Genomic DNA, 6,275 nt, shown 5'->3' with positions numbered 1-6,275 from the left:
ATAACAGAAAACTTGAAATCTTAAAATGAATTGAAAATTACGATATAGATCATTTGACACAAATCAGTGTGATTGTTACATCTTAATTCTGAGCCGTGTCTTAAATATCTTTAGAGAGTCACAGAACATAAACATATTGTTGGCATGACAGTATGAGAGGTCAGCATTCCCTCACAAACTCCACAGCAACCCCGTCACTTAGCAACAAGAGCATGATGGAGAGAGCCAGGACCTCTTAAAATAGTCCTAATCCACTTCTCACTGATTTTAAACTACGATTAGAAGTACTTTTCACTGTGATGACCTTCTGAGAGTATAATCACAGTCTGTGTAAATGTGTTCTCTTGGACGTGGAGGCTGACCAAAGGTCCCTAATCCAATCCTTTAAAAAAAAGCACACGTTTCTTTCGATGTCCTTCATATAGATAGAGAGATCATGCTCCACCTGGAACTTAATAACACACTTTTTCAATGCAAAGTAATTGATAACTGGTTTACAGAGCTAAATCTTAAGAGCTTTAAAAAAGTAGTTTGAAGGATGTCTCACCTCTCATCCAGGAACCTGGAGCAGCAAGTAGCAACGGACCAAAAGCAGATTGATGTTCTTGTTTAATGTAGAAGACTGTTTAGCCCACGACTCTGTTGATGTGTGTATATAGTTGTACGGCTGTAAGTTATTAGTTCTCTTGTTGCCCAGGGATGGTATGATGAGCTAATACTGGATACCACTGCTTTAAAGCACTGCCTGTAAATGTCCAACCTATATGAGTCCTACAGAAACAAAAATAAAACAATTGTGTCCAGACAACCGACCGAACAAAAACTGAAAACTTCCTGTCTGTGCTCTGAGTCCCTGGAGGTTGAGGTGAAAAATATTGTGAACAAGGTCAGCGTGATCAGACGTACCTCATCTACCCGCCTTGAGCCTGGCTGTGACAATTTCATCTGGGGGAAAATTGTCAAAAATACTGTGATTCCCAGAGGCAGCAGGCAGCTTAATGGCCACTGCTTTTTTTTGCCTGATGATCATCGTGCTCTCATATCTGCGTATTCTCCTGTGATTTAATTTTCTACAGTCTAAAATGAGGCACACAGTCTGGCCCAACTTCAGTCAGTTAACCGTTTTCCGCATCTGTCATCCAGGCATGAAGACTTGAGCGAAGATAGATTATCAAGACTTTATTCAGTCTTCAGAACAAAAATCATTCTCTGCGTAATTTTCTTCATAAATGGCTGTTATGTCATACACTATATGCAAGAAACCTGCACATTTTAAATATGCCTTTAGAAAACAGCGAGCAGTTACTATATTAATGTTTTGAAGAAGAGGTACATGTAGAAGAAGAGGTACATGTATCAGAATCAGAATCAGAAAGGGTTTTATTGCCAAATGTTGAGCGGGTTTACAACATTAGGAAATTGCTGCGGTGCTTCAGTGCAAACATACTGTTATAAATTAAGCTTAAATAGACATGAAAATAAAAATGAGAATAAGAATTAAAAGTGCTAAGTAGATAGATAGATATATACATGATATATACATGAGTGCAGGTGGTGATCAGTGCCAAACATGGAATGATGCAGTGAACAGTAGTAAATGATGCAGTAGTAAATAGCAACGTGCATCCCATTGCACGTGTCCAACGATATGTGGTTAGGTTAAGTGGTGATTCTTGGCCATTTCTTATGAGTGTAAATGCTTGTCTATCTCTGTGTGTTAGCAGGATACTCTGCTTCTTGCCATATGGCAGTTGGGATAGGCCCCTGCGATGCTAATATGGATACACAGATGACGCACAAGAAGTAACAATAAACAACTTGGTTTTGCTAAATAATACATTTAGACTCCAGGTAATTCACAGCCACACAAAAAGTTACGACACACAATTTTCAGCTGGCAAGTCAATGTGTTCACATCGGCCCATATTCCTCAACAAAGCCAAATGCACATGACGCCTTGGATGCCTTTTGAGAACAATTCTAGCTACAAGGTTATTTTAGTACACAACACAGAATATTTCTCAGTGAAGTGGAGTGCACCATGCTTATTGTTTTGGGTTTTATTTATTTTTTTAGAGTCAATCCTACAATTTAATTTTCCACAATAGTGCAGCCTCAAAAATACCAGGAGAGTGGGGAATAATTTGAAAGAGCTATTGTTGATGAGTGGCTGGTAGCGACATCACATTGGAGTGAACTGTTGTGTTTTGTGAAATGCTGTTGTGTTTTGCACCTCAGGGCAGGGTTAGCAGCTAGCTGGTGAGCTTACACTGTAGCAAAAATATATAGCAGTTCAACAGCCACCAGAATTTGTTAAGAAGCAAAACAGAGTTTAAAATGTTTTTATAAAAACAATTTCAGTCATTTGCATTTCTCTCTCATTGGCCTTATTTTCTCTTAAAAGGGCAACATGGACACATTGAGACAAAAAGATTTAATGTGCGACCAATGTCCACAACTGTGGATGCACTAGGATCTGTGTAATCACTAAGATAGGGAGCCTTACCTATTTCCATTCTATTTTTAAAAGAGGGCAGTGTTGCAGTTGGTAAACTTTACTTGGTGCTGTCACAACCAAGCCAAGGAGTAAAATCCAGACAGCCAGCAGTTAAGCAGGCATCTACAGCTCAGATATGTTTAGCAGGGAGAGCAGGCAATGGCAAGAGCAGGAAGAGGAAGAGTGAGCTCATTTGGGCTGCCAGCCAGTGTCCCCTAGGCTACATGAAACACTGATGGACTTGATAGATTGGTTAGAGTGCCAGGGGGTTTGGGCTGAGCTGAGCGCCAACCAAGCTCCAGTGCTGGGAGGAAAAATAAATCTGGCTGACACCAGCTGAGTGAGATCCGCTCCATGCAGAGGCTCCATCCAGCAGCTCAGGGCTTATCGGGGAACAATCAAAACTTAGATTGTTTTTGAGGATAAATATGCCATGTGGCGGTGGTCTCGGGTGGGGGTTAGCGGGGGTCGGGCGGTGGGCGGTACAAAATATGGCTTCTGATTTAATATCGTGTCAAATAATAAATAAAGAAATATGGAAGGATATTCATTATCTTTGGACTTTGATTGACGTGAAAAATGTTCCATTATTTCGGATCTGCCTGGGGTAAGAATTGATGCATCAACTAAAAAATGAATGGCGAAGCATCCACACCAGCCACTTTATTTGTGCTTCACGGAGACAGCAAGCTAGGAATTATTCCTTCACTTCAAATATACATGCAGAGAGTAACACATGTATTGTTTTTGGGTACATTTAGAGACAAAAACCACACATCCACCTGTCAGGGAGGGCGTCTCGCTGTGCCTCCAGGTCCTATGTGGCAGGAGTTTTAATCAGCCAAAGTAAATGTTGCCTCTGGATCCCCAAGGGTGGAGGTTAAGGGGGAAGGGGGGGGGGTGAGAATGGGGAAGATGGAAGTGTGTGTGTGGGGTGGGGGGATGCGGGTAGTGACAGTGATGTGCCCGCCCTCCATTAGGCAATTCTGGTGGTGATGGAGACAACACTAAATCTGCTGATGGAATCTCTGCAGTGCAACAGATAGGCTCCCTGCACACATCCACCCATCTCCACCATCCGTCTTCCCCCAGATGAAATATAATGGAGAAGATGGCCGATAGGTGATGGAGATTGATTCAAAAGAAACATGAGTGTTAATCAATATTGTTCCCTGTGCAGCCAAGCAACACAAGACTCCCCCCACAACTCGCGCACCACCCACTGCTTACCCCAGGGTAAAGTTGGGTGCCATCGTGCTGCCTGTATGTAATTTATGATGAAGGTGTCACTCAGAATGATATGCCACAGCTGAGGGAGCCCAGCTCATTGGGAAAATAAGAGCCTTTTTGTCCGCACAAGGGTGGGGGGAGGAGGGGAAAAAGTTGCTTGTGCTGTTCAAATCTGTTTTGTTCGAGCGATGATGGATTGATCCAAGAAATCCCATAAAAAGTTCGAACTGAGTGATGCATTTAAAGTGGCTTTGAGTGACAAATGACACAGAAGAAACGTTCTCAGGCCTCCGTTGCAAAATGGAGTTTTCATTCATACTTATACAAGGGGATAGTTTGGCAATATGGGGAAAATGGGAAAGTGTTAGCAGAGAAGATTGATACCGTGATGCATCCTGGCATTAGTACGCTACAGCGGCCACACACCTGAACGCAGCGTACTGAGCAGAACGTCCTAAGTAATGCTGGCACATGTGCTGAGAGTCTGCTGCCTATACTTTGAGATTTAGCCTAAAGCTATGAAAACTATTTTCTTATCTAACCATAAACAAGAAAAAATACGCATATTTCCTGAAATGCTGCAGTATGCTAAAACTACAGTATATGATCGTTTTTTTTACTTATTTCCAGAACTTTTTTTTTACCCTGAAGATGGAAGAGACAAGGAATCCTGTGAGGAGAACCCTGTGTTTCTACTCCCCCTTCAAAGACACTCCTATTTCTTTTGACTTGCACACAAAGGGAGCTTCATATTGCATCACAGAAGCCTATAGGTAACCGTGGAAACTCTGCAGTAACAGAAAGTGATAATCAATAATGGATATGTGGCAGGTCATAGCTCAAGAGCAGGAGAGATAGGGTGAGGTAACCCCTTTTTTTTAATAGTCAAAGTCAAGGAGAGGATGCTGATGCTTGAGTTTCCGAGGTCAACTACTCCACATGACAACAAGCAGCAGCCATGCTGCAGAGGTTACGGTATCAGCGGATGAACAGCAAAACGGGAATTGTAGAGATTACATTTTATTCCCACTGTCACAAATCATTTGCATGTCATGTGTAGCAGGGAGCAGGAAACCTCATGCAAGTGTTTCATTCTTGGAGGATGTCATTTTGCCAACAAGGGCTGAATGGTATATATACTGACAGTCCTCTCTGGCAGTGTCTACCCAGCAGGCTACTCTTTATCTGCACACTGAATGCATTCTCCTTTATTTATTCATTCATTTCCACGTGGCCAAGTGCTGTCACTTTGATGAATTGGAGCTGGGGCTGGCCAATTGTTTTCACTCGACGGGACAAGTCTCACATGCTCTGAACTTAAACGTCCTCCTTGTCAGAGTAGCTTTGCCACTTCTGTGCTTTTTCGAAGCCCACATAAGGGCTGCCACCGTTTGCACACGTACGCAGACACCAGCCCCCACTATCTAACTTCCCTGGGGTGTTTCTTATTAGAGTTTTCCTGAGGAATTTGAGGTGCTCATTTCAATTTCATCTCCTGCGTTCACACCGCTTTATGTCACGTGGAGATTATGGACCCAGCAGGTCCAGCTTCTCCTGTGAGGATGTCATCCTGTTGAAGTGGTGAGGTTTTCTGGGAACATTTGCTAATCAACCCCCACCCCCACCCCCTTTAAACTGGATTCCAGTTCACTATGATAAATCAGTCTGAACTTCTCTTCCTGAACTGTAGCCTTTATTCCTTCTCAGGATGTTCAGGTGAAAATATCACAAATGTCAGAGGCAAAGGAAGAAGAGGAATATATAATAAATAAAAGTGAAGTTAAGTTTATGACTGTCAGGTTTTATGTCATCGTTAAATTAGGTGTCAAGTCAGTATGACAGCAGTACACAGAAAAGTATTCAGCACCTCAACAATAAAGACGTATTCCACCAAACTACAGTGTGCACAGTGTACAGAGCCCTGTTTAGCACATATATGTGCAAACATTTGACACAGGCGTTAATTCAAGTTGACATAAAATAATACCCAAACAAGTTCAGTGTGTTTTGTATAAAGTGTTGCATGTTGCCCTTTGTAATTCCCGTGCAGGCGTGACATTCTCCCGGAGGTCTCCACAAACACTGCCGCTGCATGTCATTTTAGAAAGAGATAATCAGGCCCAACAGCCTGTCAACGATGACAGGTGATAACACATTATAAGTCTGCGTTTACGGAAAGAAAAAAAGTGTTGAAAATCCATCTCATGTGATAGCGCTGTATCTGCGATCTGTGTCTCCGGGTGACAGAAATCAGCTTATGTTACCATTTTCAAACTTTCACTCCATGACAGTAACTTACAGTCGTTCTGCTAGCCATCTCTGGAAAACTTCCCTTTAATAAGACACTGTGTCAAACTTTCACATGTCAGTTAATATACCTAAATGTTTTATTCGGTTACACTATTATTATTTGTCTTTTTAATCTTGTCACTACTGTTATTTTGGTATATAACTGAATAGATAGATAGATAGATAGATAGATAGATAGATAGATAGATAGATAGATAGATAGATAGATAGATAGATAGATAGATAGATAGATAGATAG

Source organism: Pundamilia nyererei, unplaced genomic scaffold (assembly GCF_000239375.1).
Source record: "Pundamilia nyererei isolate P.nyererei 1_Seehausen unplaced genomic scaffold, PunNye1.0 scaffold00053, whole genome shotgun sequence".
Taxonomy (NCBI): Eukaryota; Metazoa; Chordata; class Actinopteri; order Cichliformes; family Cichlidae; genus Pundamilia; species Pundamilia nyererei.
This window is presented reverse-complemented; position numbering follows the sequence as displayed.